At 42.9% G+C, this 19,931-nt stretch overlaps 7 non-coding genes across 7 annotated transcripts; 4 read left to right on the top strand and 3 right to left on the bottom strand.

Moving 5' to 3' along the window:
• The first annotated feature begins 9,803 nt into the window (after positions 1 to 9,803).
• Positions 9,804 to 9,885, top strand: trnas-aga (transfer RNA serine (anticodon AGA)). The gene has a single exon. It is a non-coding gene; the product is annotated as a tRNA-Ser (tRNA).
• A 374-nt stretch (positions 9,886 to 10,259) lies between these two features.
• On the bottom strand, positions 10,260 to 10,332 carry trnam-cau (transfer RNA methionine (anticodon CAU)). The gene has a single exon. It is a non-coding gene; the product is annotated as a tRNA-Met (tRNA).
• Positions 10,333 to 11,022: 690 nt separating this feature from the next.
• On the top strand, positions 11,023 to 11,096 carry trnai-aau (transfer RNA isoleucine (anticodon AAU)). Its single transcript has one exon. It is a non-coding gene; the product is annotated as a tRNA-Ile (tRNA).
• Positions 11,097 to 11,279: 183 nt separating this feature from the next.
• trnan-guu (transfer RNA asparagine (anticodon GUU)) lies at positions 11,280 to 11,353 on the bottom strand. The gene has a single exon. It is a non-coding gene; the product is annotated as a tRNA-Asn (tRNA).
• A 3,885-nt stretch (positions 11,354 to 15,238) lies between these two features.
• Positions 15,239 to 15,320, top strand: trnas-aga (transfer RNA serine (anticodon AGA)). The gene has a single exon. It is a non-coding gene; the product is annotated as a tRNA-Ser (tRNA).
• A 2,853-nt stretch (positions 15,321 to 18,173) lies between these two features.
• On the bottom strand, positions 18,174 to 18,246 carry trnam-cau (transfer RNA methionine (anticodon CAU)). The gene has a single exon. It is a non-coding gene; the product is annotated as a tRNA-Met (tRNA).
• A 410-nt stretch (positions 18,247 to 18,656) lies between these two features.
• Positions 18,657 to 18,738, top strand: trnas-aga (transfer RNA serine (anticodon AGA)). Its single transcript has one exon. It is a non-coding gene; the product is annotated as a tRNA-Ser (tRNA).
• Positions 18,739 to 19,931: the final 1,193 nt, after the last annotated feature.

Here is a 19,931-nt window from a genome sequence, read left to right as displayed (position 1 = left end):
TGCCCTGCCCGCAACAAATATTCATGGAAAATATTGACCCGACCCGCCTTTGAAAATAGTAGCCGTGCGTCTTACGAACATGGTTTGCCTTCAGGACCTTAAATAAGCACCTTTTCAGAAATCCTGCCTAGACTATAGTATATAGTATATATACCGGTATATATATAAATTCCTGTGCATCACAAATTTTACATCTGCTATTGTTTTAATAATGCATCAATAAAAACATTTAAGTTGTCTATTGTCAATAATAATATTAATAATATTAATAATAATAATAATGTTATTAAGAATAAAATAAATGAATATAATAATAATAATAATAATAATAATAATAATAATAATAATAATAATAATGTATTGTTATTTGTATTATTAGTAGTAGTAGTAGTAGTATTATTATGTATCAATAAATACCCCCAGGGTTCTTCAAGGAACCTTTCAAAAGGGTTCCTCAAGGAACCTTTCTATAAGGGTTCCTTGAGGAACCTCTCTGAATCAAAAAGGTTCCTCCCCAGTGGCAATGGTGAGGAACCCTAAAAGGTTCCTCGAGGAACCTGCTATTCTAAGAGTGTACAGTGATTCTCTACCAACCCCAAAAGTGTCAAGTAGGAAACAGCACAAAGTCGGGTTAGATATAGCCTGGTTCACACCAGACGGTGCCTATGTGTACATACACCGTCCGGTGTGAACCAGGCTAGGTTAGATAAAATCGGCATGCAATTTAAGAACACACATGATCAGTAGGCCTATACAAGGCACAGCAAACAAAAGCCAATAGGGCTAGGACACATGGCTCGTATACGAGAGCACGGCAAGGAGACGATGCCCACAGGTGTGCGTGACCTCCTATCGAGAGCACAGGTGATCTCCATGCACACGTTACAACGTACAGGACCCCCCCCCACACACACACACACAGGTCAGGAGCGCAGCAAGAATCGGGGTGCATCCCAATATGCGACCTTGCCTCCTCCACTTGCCTCCTCCACTTGCTTCTCGTCATGATGACATCACTGACAACAGCATTATATTTCAATATCTTGCAAAAGCTCAATTGTAAAGTCTTTTTCTCATTTGCAATTGGGATGGTGAATGAAAAACAGTCCCTCAAAAGTTGTTGTGGCGAGGCTGACAGCTGGGAAACTTTATCGTTTTCTCCACGGAGGAGGGGCCAGGAGGCGGGACGAGGAGACAAGCACAAGTGGAGGAGGCAAGGACACATATTGGGATGCACACTCGGTCTCGCTCTAGCATGCGCGCGTCCTTGGTGCACGGTGCAATGAGTGCATCCCAATATGTGACCTTGCCTCCTCCACTTGCCTCCTCCACTTGCTTCTTGTCATGATGACATCACTGACAACAGCATTATATTTCAATATCTTGCAAAAGCTCAATTGTAAAGTCTTTTTCTTGTGTGCAATTGTTATGGTGAATGAAAAACAGTCCCTCAAAAGTTGTTGTGGCGAGGCTGACAGCTGGGAAACTTTATTGTTTTCTCCACGGAGGAGGGGCCAGGAAACGGGACGAGGAGACAAGCACAAGTGGAGGAGGCAAGGACACATATTGGGATGCACACAATGACTTCCAGAGCTATTTTTCTTCCCGTGTACAAGCTTAGCGCTGGATGACAAGGGGACTCGATGTGCTCAGGGGGGGGGAGGAGGGAGATGTCCATCCAGACCTGCCCCCCTGGCCCCTGAACTCAGCGACCGAGCCTAATTAAAAGCACCTGCATTTTACCGTGGTCCCGCACCGGCTGCGTCCAGGACTGCCGACACTGATCAGCCAACTCGCACTTTGCTAATTAGGTGACATCAGAGAACCTGGGAGATGGGATGTTTCTGACCTCGTAATTGATGAAATGCATTGGAACGCCCGCCGGTTGACGCGGAAGGTTCAAGTCGGCCTTGTCTCGTTGAAGGCAAAGGAAAAGTCACGTGACACCATTTTGTTTTCGTGAAGACGGCTCGTAGTGCGTGAATTTCAAGTGTGGGTTCACTATTGGTCTACGGGTAAGGTGTATTTAAAAATATATAGTCACACGTGTTTAAGCTTGTATGGCACACTTGCAAGCAGTTTAGACCTACCAGAGATTCTAAAGTCTTTGTTAAATCTAATGCAGACATGTGCATCGTAGGCCTAGGATAAGTCAGCGTAAGTAAGAGACACGCCATCTTCATGTTAAACTTTAATTTAACTAGTAGGTCTAAGCCTAATGTTGGTGTGATATGATTTAATTACGTTGTTATTAATGTAAGCTATAGCCGAAGGACACAGCAGGTGAATGTATCCGCTTAACTTGCACTCGACTGTTAGTGCCTTTGCCTAGTGCTGCTCGGCGAAATTCTTGCGCGTGCCAATGCCACCAAGAGGCCTAAACGGTAGTTATTGAGTAGGCCTATCGTGGTTGTATGCTTGCTGTCGCGAATTGAATTTGCTTGTTTGGTGATAGACACTTAAAACAAATCTGTATTTGCAGATCTTTCTCCTGATTGAATCACCCAGCGATGGACTCACGAATTGTGTCTGTCTCCAGTCCCAAGTAAGTTTACACACAAACTCACCGTGTGCACCAAACGACCCTGTTGCTTAGTGCTCCACCATGACTCATCAGAAATGTTGGTAGACATTTTTGCTGGAGTTCTGGAGCCATAATAGCAGCCAGAAACAGCAGACCAGGTAGCTCAACCCAGTAAAACACACCATGCCTTTGTTGTGCGCAACATTTTGGACACAATGTATTATGTAAACTGCAAAATAGGCCTACTGCACTATAGAATATTGTGGTTACTAAAACAGTAACTCCGAAGTAAAATGATCACCGTTATTGATAAGGGCCTGTGTTGCACAACTTGTGGGGTCACATACACTTGGGCCTACCATACAAAGTAAGCCAGTTAGTGGGGCTTCTTAAGTCAATATTTCATTAGAATCTTTCACTTGGTGATACAAGCACCAAATCAGGTACACAGGTGCTCCAGGGCCTACTCTCCCAGAAAAGGTCGCTATCAGGTGAAAAACAAGATGGCGGCCATTTTTCAAGATGGCCGCCTCATTAAAGGTGAAAAAAGCTGTTTTCGTCTTAGAATGGCAAGTAATATAGATATCTGAGTGATGGAAATATTTAAATGTATGCATTCTGACCAGGACAAATTCATAGAATCATTATTTCATCACAAAATGGCCACCACTTTTCAAAATGGCAGCCCTTACGTGACTGAAAATGCGCATTTATGACATACAGCTGTCCGATAGCAGGTATTCAATAATGCATACTAACCTTGCCATCACTGTTGGAATACAATGTCGTAAAAACAATTTTGTTTACATTCTGTATTAGAGTGATGTTATAGTACAACCAGGGCACAGTGGTGACATCACTACTGTGAGACTCAGCATGGGGTTCAGTGTCGGCTTTTGGTACAATAGCTGTAGTTGTAGTTTACTAACTCTTTAGTATACTCAGTTTAGTTGTATTGTTAGTATTTATAGTCTCCCATATGCTATCCAATAAGACCCTGTAAATAGCTTAATTAGAAATGTAGTTAGTGTAGTTAGAAATTTAGTTAGATAGACGCACCTGAATTGACAGGATGTGCCAGCGCGGGAGAGCCGAGCCAAGGGTAACGGGGCTTCAGTTACCCGGATAGTGTACAGATTGCACAGGACTTAAATGACACTGGATGAACGATCGGTAGGGCAGAAGTTGCCTGATTTTCATAGACTTCAGATCACATACCGCAATTCTGGTCTGACCAGGACTATAACGATTAGCGTTTCCATACAGGACGAACTTTGTTTCCATGGCCTGGTTAACCCGCCTCCCTCGGCTTGCTACTGGTTGAGGGCTGTGCCGAAGTTTAAACCAAACATTTCTTAGCCCAATACAAAGTCTCTGCTTAAACCACGTCACTGCCTTGAACAAATCTCTACCCAGGACTGTTGGAAATGCACAGTTGATTGGTTCCAGACAAAGTGGGTAGAGATCCCGCTGTAGCGAGAAAGAGCAAGCTCCTGGCCCTAATGTGTGTAGCTGAGCCGAAGGCGTTGCGTCACCAGTAGGGCGGAGCCCGGCTAGGGCAGAAGATGACTTAACCTTGTTGTGTCCCATATCTCAATGTGCTTTGATAATTTGAACGGTTGGGTGGTAAAAGGATAGACCCTCTGCCTTTAACCGTATTACACAAGATGTCTGCTAAAAATCCATTGAGCTGCAGTACGTGTCGGGAACAATACCTCAATCACCCTGACCCTGAGCACGGGGGCCCCGCAAGGTTGTGTGCTCATCCCCCTGCTGTTCACGCTGCTGACACATGACTGCACAACGACCCACAGCACTAACCATCTGATGAAGTTTGCGTACGATACAACACTGGTGGGCCTCATCACTAAGGGTGACGAGACTCACTACAGAGAAGAAGTAGACTTGCTGGCCAGATGGTGTAAGGACAACAACCTCCTGCTGAATGTCAACAAGACCAAGGAGATTGTTGTCAACTTTCAGAGGGGCCAAAAACAACTGCTACCACTGACCATCGACAATGATGTTGTGGAGAGAGTGAGCAGCACAAAATTCCTTGGAGTGCACATCAGCGACGACCTCTCTTGGACCACAAACACATCATCACTGGCGAAGAAGGCCCAACAGCGCCTCTACTTTTTGTGCAAACTGAAGAAGGCAAGTGCTACACCCTCCATCATGACAGCATTCCACAGAGGAACCATCAAGAGCATCCTGATCAGCTGTGTGACACAGTGTGGGGAGGAGGTTGCACAGAGCAAAACAGGAAGACACTCCAGTGCATTGTGAACACAGGGTAGAAGATCATTGGAGCGCCACTCCCTCTCTGCAGGACATTTACACCACCCGCCCCACCCGAAAAGCACTGATGATCACCAAGGACATAAGTCACCCTGCACACAAACTGTTCAGTCTCCTGCCCTCTGGAAAGAGGTACAGGTGCCTCCGCTCAGATACCACCAGGCTGGCAAAGACCTTCATACACCAAGCAATCAGGATGCTGAACTCTTAACCCGCCCTCCTATCACCGATAGCCCCCTCTCAACACTGAATTGTGATTGCACATTCTACTTGCACTAACTCGAACACACACACACACACACACACACACACACACACACACACACACACAGCACTGAACTAACTCAAAGGCACACACAAACATGCACACACATGTTGCTGCTGCTTCATGACTGTTACTTAATGACTGTACTTGAAAACTGGCTACCAACTATAGTTGTAAATATTGCACATTACAATTGCTTACTTTATATGCATTATTATTTCACAATGCTACTATCACTATATCAGAATCGTCACAATAGGACATAACTGAAAATGCACAACAATACCTCTTCTTAATACATGTTCTATGTATGTCTGTTGTTACCCAGTTTTCCACTTTATGTGTCTGTAAGGATATTGTATAGGTACTCTAGGTGTAATGCATGTATACTGTCTATGTCTAATTGCCTAAGTCCACACCTAAAGTCTATGTCTATGTCTGCATGGGAAAGTAAGAAACGTAATTTCAATTCTTTGTATGGCCAGTGCATGTACAGAAATTGACAATAAAACCGACTTGACTTGACTACTAAAAAAGACTGGAAGAAGTGCTGCCTCTGTCAGAAAGATACAAAAGAGGAGTTGAAGTCTCCCCTACCCATTACAGCTGTAGTTCTGATGGCTATTCCATGCTAGCCACAAACATACCACAATTTCAAGAGCTCAACCTGCTGCCTATCAGGTTAGATATATAAAGATTGGGTGGAGGAGGTGGTATTGCAGTGTTGCAGTCAGCAATTTTGCAATTCTTCCGGATTCAGGATTAGAGATGATGTGGATCGAATTTGGCCATGGTCATTCCATCAGGTGGCTGCCAATTCATGACATGATGTTGAATCTTGGGCCAGAGAAATCCAAAAGCATGATGTCCTTGTCCTTCCATTCTTTCACTGGCTGTGATGTTGTATCAGCTTTCCATAGCAAAGGCAAGAAAACAGCATGGCAAACATGGGACGTCTGCCCTGAAGTGACTCATGTCTTCAAAAACCTCTGTTCATACCCAGAAGTATACTGAAGATACTGACCTGAACCTTCTTGAGAGGTTTGTCATCAATATTTATGACAAGAACAGCACAACAGACAAGGTTGATGAGGTTAAGACTGGACTTGTTTGCTCGGAAACAAAGATCCTATGATGCCATTCCACCGACAAGTGCATCCCTTGTCCATCATGTTAAACGGTCCGCTGCCAAACTGCCTGTATATGGGACCGGGATACTATGTGCAAAATGCAAATTGAAAGCCCTGCCAACTGAGGGTGGCAAAAAGATGGCGAGGCCTGGAAAGTTCTCTGGTCAAAGCTTCCTACAATTGCGGAAAGTTGCCAGCAACTGACAAAATGTGGATGCAAGACTGACTGCCGAGGAAGATGCAAATGCTATTGCTTTAGCCTTAACTGTACACAGTTATGTTCCTGCAAATGTGAGGAATAAAAATACAGTGAGTCCAATATGTATTTGATCCCTTGCTGATTTTGCCGGTTTGCCCACTAATAAAGACATGATCAGTCTATAAATGTATGATAATATGTATTCAAACATGGAGAGACAGAATATCAAAAAGAAATTCCGGAAAATAACTTAAAATAATATATTTTAATTTATTTGTATTTAATTTAGGCAAATAAGTATTTGACCCCTCTAGCTAAAGAAGATAAAGTGCTTTGTGGCAAAGCCCTAGTTGTCTAGCACTGAGGTCAGATGCTTCTTTTAGTTGATGACAATGTTTGTGCATATAGTAGAAAATATTTTTGCCCATTTTTCTATGCATATTATCTCTAAGACATTAACAGTTTGTGGTCTGTAGCTTGGCAAATGGGAGGTTCAGTTCTTTCCATAGAATTACTATAGGGTTAATATTTGGAGACTGTAGGCCACTCCACGACTTTAATATGCTTCTTATTGAGCCACTCCTTCGTTGCTTTGACTGTATGTTGTGTATTATTGTCATGTTGGGAGATCCAAAAATGGCCCACCCTTCAGTGTAGTGGTGGAGGGAAAGACGTTTGCACTCAGGATTGCACATTATATCTCTCCCTCTTTCCATTCATTGACGATGTGAAGTTGCCCTGTGCCTTGGCCAGACAAACACCCTCAAACCATAATGATACCACTTTCATGCATGATGGTGAGGAGGGTGTTCTTGGGATCATAGACAGCAGTACTCTTTCTCAAAACACATTGAATTGTATTAATGCCAAACAGCTTGATTTTTGGTTTCATCTGACTACAGCACCTCCTTATCATATCCTAAACCAGTCTGATGTCCGTTGGCAAACCTCAGGTGGGACTGCACAGGTTCCTTCTGAAGTAGAGGTACCATGTGTGCACTACAGGATTTTAAACCTCTGTGGCAATAAGTGCTACCAGTAGTTTTCTCAGTGATTTTGGTCCCAGAAGCTTTGATATCATTGCCTAGTTCATCCCGTACAGGTATAGGGTGCTTTCTTTCTGTTCTCATGATTATCAAATCAGGTCAAAAAGGTCAAATCTTGTATAGAGCCCCAGACAGGCTGATGGATAGTCATTTTGTATTCCTCACATTTTGGAAGAAATGCATCAACAACTGGGTCATTAATACCCAGTCTCTTTCTTGTGGCTTTGCAGCCCATTTAATCTTTGTTCAGGTCTAAAATCTTGTCCCTGATATAATTTGACTGCTCTTTGGTCTTTCCCATGCTGGTGAGGTTGGAGTGTGACTGATTCACTCATACTATGGACTGATTCTGCTGATTCAATGTGTCTTTTATGCATGTTAGTATGTACAAGTGTCTTTAATTCAGATGACAAGTTGATCGGAAGTGCCCATCTGGTCTGTGGGCCCGGAACTGTAATCAGTTGGCAGGGGATCAAATACTTATTTTGCTCGATGAAATGGAAATAAATTAATATATATTCTCTTAAATTAATTTCTGGATTTTCTTTTTGATATTCTGTCTCTCCATATTAGAATACATATTATCATAACATTTATTGACTGATCATGTCTTTGTTAGTAGGCAAACCAACAAAATCAGCAAGGGATCAAATACATATTGGACTCACTGTAACTAATCCAACATCATGTGTATCATAGAGTTTTCCTACCTAAACAACAAACATGTAATCATTATAGGCCTACTTCTGTTTTTGTAATATTTAGAATCATTCAGTGAGTGTTAGTTTATTTACATGTAATTATGAAAATACTATAATTGTCAATATTTTTTTTGTATATCATTGAATTTTCCATGCTTAACATAATATATTTCCATACATAGACATTCAAAATATGATCAATCAAAATATACATAAAAGCCATTTAAAAGCAGTTCAATTGGCGGCCATCTTGGAAAATGGCCGCCATTTTTTTTTTCACCTGGATAGCGACCTTTTCTAAAAGGGTAGGGTCTGAAGCACCTCTGAACCAAATTTGATGCTTGTATCACCAAGTGAAAGATTGTTTGAGGTAATTGCTGCACTAACTCCATTACAGTGTGTGCCAGACCACTTTTTCCAGCAGTTTCTCAAAAGAGGCATCCTGGCGCTGTTAAGTGGGCCACGTGTGTAACGTATTTCTATATTTCTGGCCAGTCATCACAACGGAAGCAGATGCATAGTCATTGGGCGTTGTCTTTTTCTACGTAGCACAAGGGTATTCTGAAAATATTCTTTGACATGTGATATTAATGAGTTCCGTATAGAACCGAAAACGCAACAAGCTCTCAGCAAGAGACTTCCCTCAGACAGATAGCACACTGCCTTGCGACAAGTGGCCCTCTACATCTTAAAGCATGCTCGTTGGTAAAGTAAATTGCTTCCTGCCTATGTCATTGCATATTCATAGGTGTGTGTGCGTGTGTGTGTAAATGAATGCTTGTCATTGTATTCACATGCAGCATAACGTGTGTGTATGCGCACATGTGCATTAGTGACATGACATTGGTGCATACATGATAACACCCACTGCGAAGAGCCCACACAACTGTAGTGGAGGATACACACACACACACACACACACACACACAAGCCGCAAATTCATTTGCACAAAGGACTGGTCTTATATGAATGTTAATGTGTAGTTCTCTGTTGAAGTTCAGGTCGGGATAAGACTTTCAACTGCACCGGCTCCATCATAGTGATCGAGGTTCAACATTTTTTTCATTGTCTACTTTCCTGCATGTGCACGACATACTCCCACATCTAAATGCTGCTTCTCTGCTCTACTATGTAGGATATCTTCTCTGAAAGACATGCACTCTGAGATAACAAAGGCTAAGATATTTAGCTTTTAATAGGCAGAGGGCACCTTTTCCCAAAAAGGGCTTAGGTATTCAGCAGGTGTTTTTTGCATGTGACTTAGGCTAAAATTGGCTAAGAGACGTGAGCTTGTGTTGAACTTAAGTCCAGCCTTTGACTTCATGGATAGAATGGAATGAGACCAAGGCATTGGGAGTCAATAGTAGCAGACGTCAGGGTGGTGCAAGCACAGGCACTATTTATCTTTTTTTATTTATTTATTTACTGGATCATCTAAGAAATATAATCATGATTTGTACATTAATTACCGATAACTGTTTCATTCATGGGCATTAGCTGTGGTTGTATACATACCGGTATATCACTAGTGTGATTGCAAAGCACTGTGACCTGACATCTTTTCTGTCAGCTGTTGGGTGCGTTACTGAGGGCCTCACACTACCATTCGCCACATGGGGGCACAAGAGAGCCTCCATGTAGTCGTGGCCGAGTGGTTAAGGCGATGGACTAGAAATCCATTGGGGTCTCCCCGCGCAGGTTCGAATCCTGCCGACTACGCATCCCTATTGCTTGCAGGCATGGGGAGATGAGAGCAGAGCCTGCTCAAACTTGCGGTCAGTTGAAGTGATCTGTGGAAGTGTTTGCATGTGTGCGATTTCTGGTGTGGCCTGGAATGCTGCATCTTGTTCTCATGCTAGTACTGATGGGCTCGAGTCAAATTGAGCATACAGGTAACTTACGTTGGCCAACTCTTTCTGTCGATGATTAGTGTCATGAAGCTGAAATTAATTGAAGTGAAGTTGTTGACATGTTCTGTAGTTTGTGTCCGTGCGTTTCACTTGTGTGTACTGTGTACTGTTGTCTTGGGTCAGGTCACCTTGTTCCTTATCAAGTCACTAATCTGTTAGGCATAATTTATGCTTCTAAAACTGTGCCCCGTGTGAGGCTCGAACTCACGACCTTCAGATTATGAGACTGACGCGCTGCCTACTGCGCCAACGAGGCTGTGAAACCTCTTTTGAGTTTGATTGACAGCCCCAGGTACGGCAACCAAATGGCAACCATGTTGTCATGTCAAGCGCAGGTTCCCATCCTCTCACATTGGCCACATGGTGGCACCAGAGAGCCAGCCTTGAATTGACATTCTCCTGCGGCACTAACGTGGCCAGATAAAGAGTTTGTATGAATTTTGCTTAAAGGTGCACTGTGTAGTAGTTTTTGCTGTTTCTTTCTAGAATTTATGCAGTCCATTTATTAATGTTACATTTTTCATGACTGCTTAACACCACCATCGAATTCTAAGTAAGTCTTAAGCTTATGCATTATGCCTGGGAAAATTGCATTTTTCATACATGAAAAGGGGGATATTCTCCATGGTCTGTCATTTTGAATTTCCAGAAATAGCCATTTTTAGCTGCAACTTACTATACTTTGGTCATACTAGTAAATATTAGTTTATTACTTAGTAAATACTCATAGAAGATCAAAGTTTCAATGAGCAGCATAGCTGCAAAACCTGATCAGACCACAATCTTACACAGTGCACCTTTTAAAAATTCTATTAAAAGCAATGAAAAGCAAAAAAAATCCTTTACTGTGGACTTCATGTTTTGCCATGTGTAGAGGGGAGCGGGTTCAGACCTTTGGACCCCTGCCAAGTTGCACAACACAGCAGTGCACAAATCCAGGCAGCATGGCCGGTTAGCTCAGTTGGTTAGAGCGTGGTGCTAATAACGCCAAGGTCGCGGGTTCGATCCCCGTACTGGCCAATTTCTATGTTTGGCACTCCTCCTCCCATCGTGTCAGACGGATATACATAGCTGACTCTGACACCTGTGCTGAAACCTGACCTGGGGACCTGGGGATGCCTCTTGCTTTTCTTATTAGTGAAATGGGCCACTACCACTGATTGGTCACAAGTTTGTCATGTCCACTGTCACAGAAAAGGGCATCGTCCCTGGGTGGGCTCGAACCACCAACCTTTCGGTTAACAGCCGAACGCGCTAACCGATTGCGCCACAGAGACTGCTTGTGGCATTTTTTTCTTGTCCTTCAACGCCTAGTGAATGGGAGTGTCCATTGCCGCCGACAGTCAGACAACTTTTATAGGGCCTTGCTTCTCGGGCCCCTCTCTCTGAGTGCGTCGGATAGCTGCACAGTTTCCCTCAGTCGTTAGAGCATGAGACTCTTAATCTCTGGGTCGTGGGTTCGAGCCCCACATTGGTGCCTTGGTGTGTCTCGGTGTGTTTGAGAGTGTTGGAGGACGGAGGTACCCATGGGTCTGCTTCAGGTCATTTTCAACATGCTCAGTTCCGTTGAGGAGCCCATCGGTGGTTGGGTTCCATGACGGACTCTGATTGTTTTTGCTAACTGCAAGCAAGATATGGAAGGGCAGTAAACCGGGCTATCAGGGATAGTAGTAAATTCATAAGCACAATATTGTCATGTATTTTTATTTGTCAAGTTCAGACATCTTTTAGGCCACCAAAGTGCGCATGGTTTTGTCCTGTAGGTAACAATCCCACAGTGAGAGAAATGTTAGCTTCCATTGAAATAATGGATGAGCTAACAACGACAAATAGTGTTTTTGCTCTTTTGTGAGAGAGAACATCCTCTTGTTGGAATTATGAATGTGAGAGGGAGTTTACATATAGACCTTGTTTAGAGACATTGGTAATGCATCTATAATCAAAGTTTCTTCTTGGTGACCTAATGAAAACATGAGGCTACTTCACAGGGCCAGCTGTGAGCTCTCAAATGCAGCAAAGAAGCTGCAAAGAAACCCATCCGGCGCCACCCTAGGGGAGTGTCCGTGGTCAACCTCATGGGTTTGGTTTGGGGGGAAAGGCTGCATTCAAGACGGTCAAGGGACAGAAGGGACAACTGCTTTGTCATATTTGCAATTCTGCTTGCGCCTGGTGTGGTGCAAACAGCTTAATCGGGTTTTGCCCTTGGTTTAAGGTAATGGGTTAGGCCGGTGACATGGTTGCAGCAGGACTCATGTACAGTATGCACTTTTTAGTCACAAATGCCTTTTCATGTGTATTTGATGTCAACACAGCAACCATTCATGCCACACAGCATGTCTGTGGCTAGAAGTGTTTCTAGAGTAGAAATCAATTAAGCTTAGGCTTTTCAACTATGCCACAAAACTCAATAATGGATAGGTTAAGAGATTGATTTGTCCATATGAAATTTGCAGATGCTTGTTTCGTGATGACTATTGCACCGCATGTCTATCAACTGTCATATCAATGTCAGCGCGATGCGGTCGACATTGCAAGGGGGGAAACTCATCAGTCAATCACGGCTTGTTGCTCTGCTTTTATTTGTGTTCGATTTTACAGTCTCATCAGGAAATTGGTTGTTCTCTCTGGTCACCCTACAACACCACTTGAAATTAAAGAAATGAAGGGTGACCAGTGTGTGTAGAAGTTTTATTTTGTACAGTGTGATATATGCTAAAAAGAGAAGCAGTGTGCGGAGGTTTATTCTGTACAGTCAATGATATATGTTAAGAGAAGCAGTGTGTGGAGAAGTTCTATTAAGTACAGTGTTGACTAAAATGACAAAAAATTGACTAAGACTAAAATTGCTTTTCGTCATTTAGACTAAGACTATATTGGGAAGGCAATGACTAAATTTGACTTAGATTAAAATTGATTTTCGTCATTGTGACTAAGACTAAAGGGCTCTGCATACTTCACGTGCGCACTTTGGCGCGTTTGGCGCGAGAACCATCAATGACGTCATCACTTGCGCCAGACTATACTTCAAACAGGCTTTCGCTCGCATTTTCGGAAGTGCCCTCTGCTGTTCATGAGAGAAACTGCAGTATCTTTCGCAACTCGCAGCGTGGGTTCTACGGATGTATAAAATAGAAAGCCAAACACGGCTGCTGTAGGGCTACTGAACGTCTGACTTGTGACTTACCACATTGAAACATAGATTTTTGTTGTAGCCTACATTGCCAGATCATTCCAAGACCATGTGAGAGCATTGTTCTGGCGGCAGAATTATAAATAGATCGCCGAACACAACGTGCTTCTGAACAAAGTCAACAATTGTTTCACTGAACAGCATTTAAGCCTCTTCTCTCTCTATATGTTGCCCCTGGGCTCCATCATCAGAGAGCACAATGTTGATTTTCATAGCTATGCCGATGACACTCAACTATATATCTCTGTCGAGCCTAGCCAAACCACTGCCATTCATGCCTTGACTAAATGCATGTCTGCCATTACAGATTGGATGAACAGTAACTTCCTAAAATTAAATGAAGATAAAACTGAAGTGTTGCTCATTGGGCCTAAGAAAAAACGTGCAAAACTCCACTCAAGCCTAGGTGACCTAAGCATACACATTAAAGATAAGGTTACTAGCCTAGGTGTGGTCATAGACTCGGATTTGAGCTTTGAGCCTCACATCAACAAGATAACAAAATCTGCTTTTTTCCATCTTAGAAATGTCAACAAAGTGCGCGGCTTGGCCCCCCGACAAGACGCTGAGAAACTTATTCATGCCTTTGTCACCAGTAGGATAGACTACTGCAATGCTCTTTTCTCTGGTCTCCCAAAAAAATCAATTGACAAATTGCAACTCATTCAAAATTCTGCGGCAAGAATCCTAACAAGAACCAGAATGAGAGAGCACATCTCTCCTGTCTTGGCAGACCTGCACTGGTTACCTGTCTCATACAGAATCGACTTTAAGATTCTGCTCACAGTATTTAAAGCATTAAATGGACTTGCCCCTAGCTATATCTCAGACATGCTCTCTTTTTATGCCCCTGCTCGAGCTCTCAGGTCCACTGATGCCAAGCTGCTAAGGACCCCCCACCCCCCGCAGAAGAAGATCGGCGACGCCGCGTTTGCCTGCTATGCGCCCAAGAGATGGAACACCCTCCCCATCGACATCCGATCAGCCACCTCCGTCGACTCCTTTAAGAAGCAGCTGAAGACCCACCTCTTCATCCTTGCCAACTCCTAGCTGCCAAGACGTCATAGTGTCCCAGCCGCCGCAGCGCCCTTACTACTCGCAATCCAGCCCTGGCAGGGGGCTCCCCTAGGTGGCCGCTGGTCTCTGCCTGAGGTTTCTTCCTGACTACAGGGGGTCTTTTTTTCTCAGACCTCACTGAGCTTTTTTTCCCCCTCACAAACTATGAATCAAGCGAAAGGGAGTTTTTCCTCACCCCTGATGCCACCAGGGGCCGCACCTGAGCGCCCAATCTCTGTGTGACTATCTATGACTTATGATAGGCCCAGCCACTATGGACCTTACACATCTAAGAATCCTGGTCCTAACCTACGTTGACCTTATGACTCTACATTCTCTGTCTATCTCTTCTTCCTCTGCCTTCCTGCTTTTTCTGCCTCTCCTCTATACCTCTCCATTTAAATCTATCTCTCCTCTCCTTTTAAATCTATCTCTAACAATGTTTTTCCCATTTGTTAAGCACTTTGAGTTACATGCCTTGTATGACACAGTGCTATACAAATACAATTATTATTATTATTATTATTAAGAGAGAAGATAAAATAACTCTCTAGGACATTTTTATTATCCTCAAAATGATGCAGAATCCATTCTGTAGTAGCCTACAGTAGCTGTAGCCTCTCTTCGCAACTCCTGCTTTGTCTGCCTACCTACATGGTCGCTGGTGGCGCACGCCAAGTTACAAAAAATGTGGGGTGCACAAACTCGCGCCACGGCAGCTCGCGCCACAGCGTGTGACGTCATTTTGGGTCACGTGACGGCGCGCGCCATCGTCGCGAGTGAAGTATGAAGGAGGGTAGCGCCAGTCACGCCAGGTATGAATCCCCCTTAAGACAAAATTTTAAAAAGCTGGCAAAATTAACACTGGGCCACATGGAGGCTCATTGGCCACATGGTGTCACCAGAGAGCCTCCATGTAGTCGTGGCCGAGTGGTTAAGGCGATGGACTAGAAATCCATTGGGGTCTCCCCGCGCAGGTTCGAATCCTGCCGACTATGCATCCCTATTGTTTGCAGGCATAGGGAGGTGAGAGCAGAGCCTGCTCAAACTTGCGGTCAGTTAAAGTGATCTGTGAAAGTGTTTGCCTGTGTGTGATTTCTGGTGTAGCCTGGAACGCTGCTTCTTGTTCACATGCTGGTTCTGATGGGCTCGAGTCAAGTCCAAATTAAGCATACAGGCGCGTTGGCCGACTCTTTCTGTCGATGATTGGTGTCATGAAACTGAAATTAATTGAAGTGAAGTTGTTCATATGTTCTGTAGATTGTGTCCGAATGTTTCACGCGTGTGTACTGTGTACTTTTGTCTTGGGTCATCACCTTGTTCCTTATCAAGTTGGCATGGGACGGTTTGTGCCGAACCCCGAAACCGTGCGATTGTCAGGTCACGGGACTTGGCACGTGCGTAATGGCACAGTGCCCACTGTTAAAAAAAAAAAACCCTGGAGACGGAGGACGACGCAAATAAAATCCTTCTCTTTTAACAACCATAGAAGACATAGACTGCATAGGTTATTGAGTGTGGAAAGACTGATTCTATCAGCCAACAGAAAGGCATACTGTGACGACAGCAGGCTTGTACGAAATCCTGAATGGAAAGAATTTCCATTGAAAATAATGCCATAATACGAACACTAGGTGGTGCCATTGCCTTGAATTTCTTTGAATTTAATCTACACCACCCATTGAAAGTACATAGAACGCCACCACCTAGTGTTCGTATTATGGCATTACTTTGAATTGAAATTCTTTCCATTCGGAATTTCGTACAAGCCTGGACGACAGTTCAAGCACCGTCTCTCTTTCTCCCCCCCCCCCCCCCTCCCCCCTCCCTCTCTCCACGTTAATGCAAGTGGCTGCTCCCGGTCTTTTCTGATCAATTTCAATGAAATGAACATGACTTAACAAAAAATGACAGATTAGCAGAACAAAGTTCTTAGCCAGGGTGACTTACGTTACAGTAGTTCTAGTGTATATCTACGTGGCATTGAATGGGGATTCTGGACAAAAACGTGACATTTCCAACAGATTCATGGTCACTGCGCTGTCCTTACTGCAATAAACTGTAGGCCTAATTATATTATGTAGCCAGTTAAACTATGATGGAATGAAGAGGACTTTGTGCTGTAGTTAACATTTATGTTTAAAAATATAACCAAAATAAAATGTTATTGTTTAAACAGGCTCAGCTTAGATGTTTGGTGAAATATTCTTTTGCATACACTGAAAAAAAACCCATCTTTTTAAACTATTTCTTATCTTAAATTTCAACTTTTAACATAGCTTAATCCTATCACTTCTTCACTTAACAATACATTTGTCTTATGATTTTTCTTCTATGCTTCTCACGGCCGCCTGTTTCATGATAGGAAGAAACTGATCCTAAGCACAAGTCACGGGATGCGTAATCAAAATAAAAGCCCAATTCGTTCTCAGTGTGTCATTAACTAAAATAGTCATACTTCACTGACCTAATAGTCCCATTGCCTACAGGAGTGTAGCTGATTTGTTTTGGCACTTTAAATGTGTTATAGTATGTAATATTTGAATATTTGTCTGCTAAAAAGTTAGGACTTAGTTCTCCCTTTTTGTCAAATGAAGTGGAAGCTTGTTAAAATCATTGATCTCTTTCATCTGTCAGTAACTTCACCTTGTTAGGTTGAAGTCAAATTCAACTTATTCATGAGAAGCCTACATTATAATTATACTTTTTATATTAGCATACGCTATAATATTTCGGGTGCTTTATACATTTTATAAAAAGAATTAAAAAAAAAAAAAAAACAGAACCGAAAACCGTGACCTTGATATGTTCAGATTCAGATTCAGATTCAGATTCAGATTACTTTATTAGTCCCATGAAGGGCAATTCAGTTTGCGGTCCCAGTCTCCATCAGTCAATGAATAGATAGTATAAATAAAAAGAGTAGAAAATGAAATACAAAACCTAAAGGAAACAAAAAACAATAAATAATAAATAGGAAACAAAAACATACACATTTTAACACATACATTCAAACACCCTGTCCTGTCAGTGATGAGCAGCCCTCAGTAAATTAAATGGTCAGTAATGAACTCTACCCCTACAACCTTGTTTAATAATCTAATGGTTGTAGGGATGAAAGATCCAGAGTAACGCTTTGTTTTTGTCCTGACAGAATAATAGCGCCTCCCAGAGGGCATTAATGAAAATTCACCACTTAAAACATGGTCAGGTTGACTAGTGATACTTTTAGCCTTTGGACTGCCTGTTTGTTGAACAGAGCACTCAGACTATTTAGCTGTGTTCCAATAATCTTTGATGACGTGTTAACAATACTGCTGAGACTGTTCTTGTCTTTGACTGAAAGGCTATTGAACCAGCATAAAAAAGAGAAAGTTAAGAGACTCTCAATAAAAGACTGATAAAAGTTACGTAAAATGGTTTTAGAGACACTGAAGGAGTTAAGCTTCCTCAGCAAATGAATTCTCTGTTGTCCCTTTTTGACAATTGTCTCAGTGTTTATATGGAACTTGAGCTCACTGTCAAATATTGTACCTAAGTACTTATAGGAGTCAACGATTTCCACGTCTCCCCCATGTATGACACTTGCTATTGGTTCTGCCTTTGCCTTCCTAAAATCAATTATGAGCTCTTTTGTCTTGGCTACATTTAAATCTAAAAAATTATCGTCGCACCACTTCACAAATGAGGTCAATGCTAGCCCATGACTGGAGTGTGGACCTTGAAATAAAGATAGCAGTGCAGTGTCATCTGAAAACTGTGATATGGACCGAACTGTGAATTTTGTGAATCGTCCCACCCCTATTATCAAGTCACTAATCTGTACGGCATAATTTATACCTCTAAAACTGTGCCCCGTGTGAGGCTCGAACTCACGACCTTCAGATTATGAGACTGACGCGCTGCCTACTGCGCCAACGAGGCTGTGAAACCTCTTGAGTTTGATTGACAGCCCCAGGCACGGCAACCAAATGGCAACCAAGTTGTCATGTCAAGCGCAGGTTCCCATCCTCTCACAATGGCCACATGGTAGCACCAGAGGGGACTCACTAGTTTGACGCCGTGTCGCCCGGTAGGGCTGTACTTGCGCCTTACGTCATTCAGAGTGATAGCTGCCCCACGGTGCAGAAAATCAAATGGCGCATTATAATCATGACTTGTACATTAATTACGAATTACTTTTTCATTCATGGGCATTAGCTGTGGTTGTATACATATATCACTAGTGTGATTGCAAAGCACTGTGACCTGACATCTTTTCTGTCAGCTGTTGTGTGCATTACTGAGGGCCTCACACTACCATTCGCCACATGGGGGCACCCAAGAGCCTCAATGTAGTCGTGGCCGAGTGGTTAAGGCGATGGACTAGAAATCCATTGGGGTCTCCCCGCGCAGGTTCGAATCCTGCCGACTACGCATCCCTATTGCTTGCAGGCAGGGGGAGATGAGAGCAGAGGCTGCTTAAACTTGCGGTCAGTTGAAGTGATCTGTGGAAGTGTTTGCATGTGTGCGATTTCTGGTGTGGCCTGGAATGCTGCCTCTTCTTCTCATACTAGTTCTGATGGGCTCGAGTCAAGTCCAAGTTGAGCATACAGGTACGTTGGCCAACTCTTTCTGTCGATGATTGGTGTCATGAAGCTGGAACTAATTGAAGTGAAGTTGTTGACCTGTTCTGTAGTTTGTGTCCGTGCGTTTCGCGTGTGTGTACTGTTGTCTTGGGTCAGGTCACCTTGCTCCTTATCAAGTCACTAATCTGTGCGGCATAATTTATACCTCTAACATTGTGCCTCGTGTGAGGCTCGAACTCACGACCTTCAGATTATGAGACTGATGCGCTGCCTACTGTCAAGCGCTGTTTCCCATCCTCTCACAATGGCCACATGGTGGCACCGGAGAGCCAGCCTTAAATTGACATGCTCTGTGGCACTACAGTCAAGTCAAGTCAAGTGTACTTAATTGTCAAAAATCTATGTAACAAGTTTAGCACAGAAGTTTGAAATTGCGTTTGACCAGTCTCCAATGTGCAGTTAAAGTAAAAGCATTTAAATAAGACGTTGACAATACTCACTCACTCTCTCTCTCTCTCTCTCTCTCTCTCTCTCTCTCTCTCTCTCTCTCTCTCTCTCTCTCTCTCTCTCTCTCTCTCTCTCTCTCTCTCTCTCTCTCACACACACACACACCTAACCTACTCATACATGAATTTACCATTCTTTTTATGACACATTCATTCACAGCATACACACAGACACTACACACTCACACATGCAGTTTTTTTTCGAACACTAACATACTGATATAGGCATGTACAATACAATACAACACAACATGCACACAGTGTGCAATAAGAATACTGACAATACACAACCACACACACACACATAGCAGCAGAAGTACAATTAGTGGTCTTAGCAATAAAGTGAAAAAGTGTAGATCTGTATACAAGGTGCAAGAGTAAAGTGCCAGTGGCTTGGTGAAAGAAATGTTCATGGAATGCAGTGTTGAGTAAGTTACTTTTTTTAAAGTAATAAGTTACTTAACTTTAGTTCCTGCTTTCAACTGTAATTGAATAACTTATTGCTAAATTTTAAAAAAGTAACTCGTTACTTTAT

This window comes from Engraulis encrasicolus, unplaced genomic scaffold (assembly GCF_034702125.1).
Source record: "Engraulis encrasicolus isolate BLACKSEA-1 unplaced genomic scaffold, IST_EnEncr_1.0 scaffold_465_np1212, whole genome shotgun sequence".
Classification (NCBI taxonomy): Eukaryota; Metazoa; Chordata; class Actinopteri; order Clupeiformes; family Engraulidae; genus Engraulis; species Engraulis encrasicolus.
Note: the sequence above shows the minus strand (reverse complement) of the source record. Positions and strands in the feature narration are given on the sequence as shown.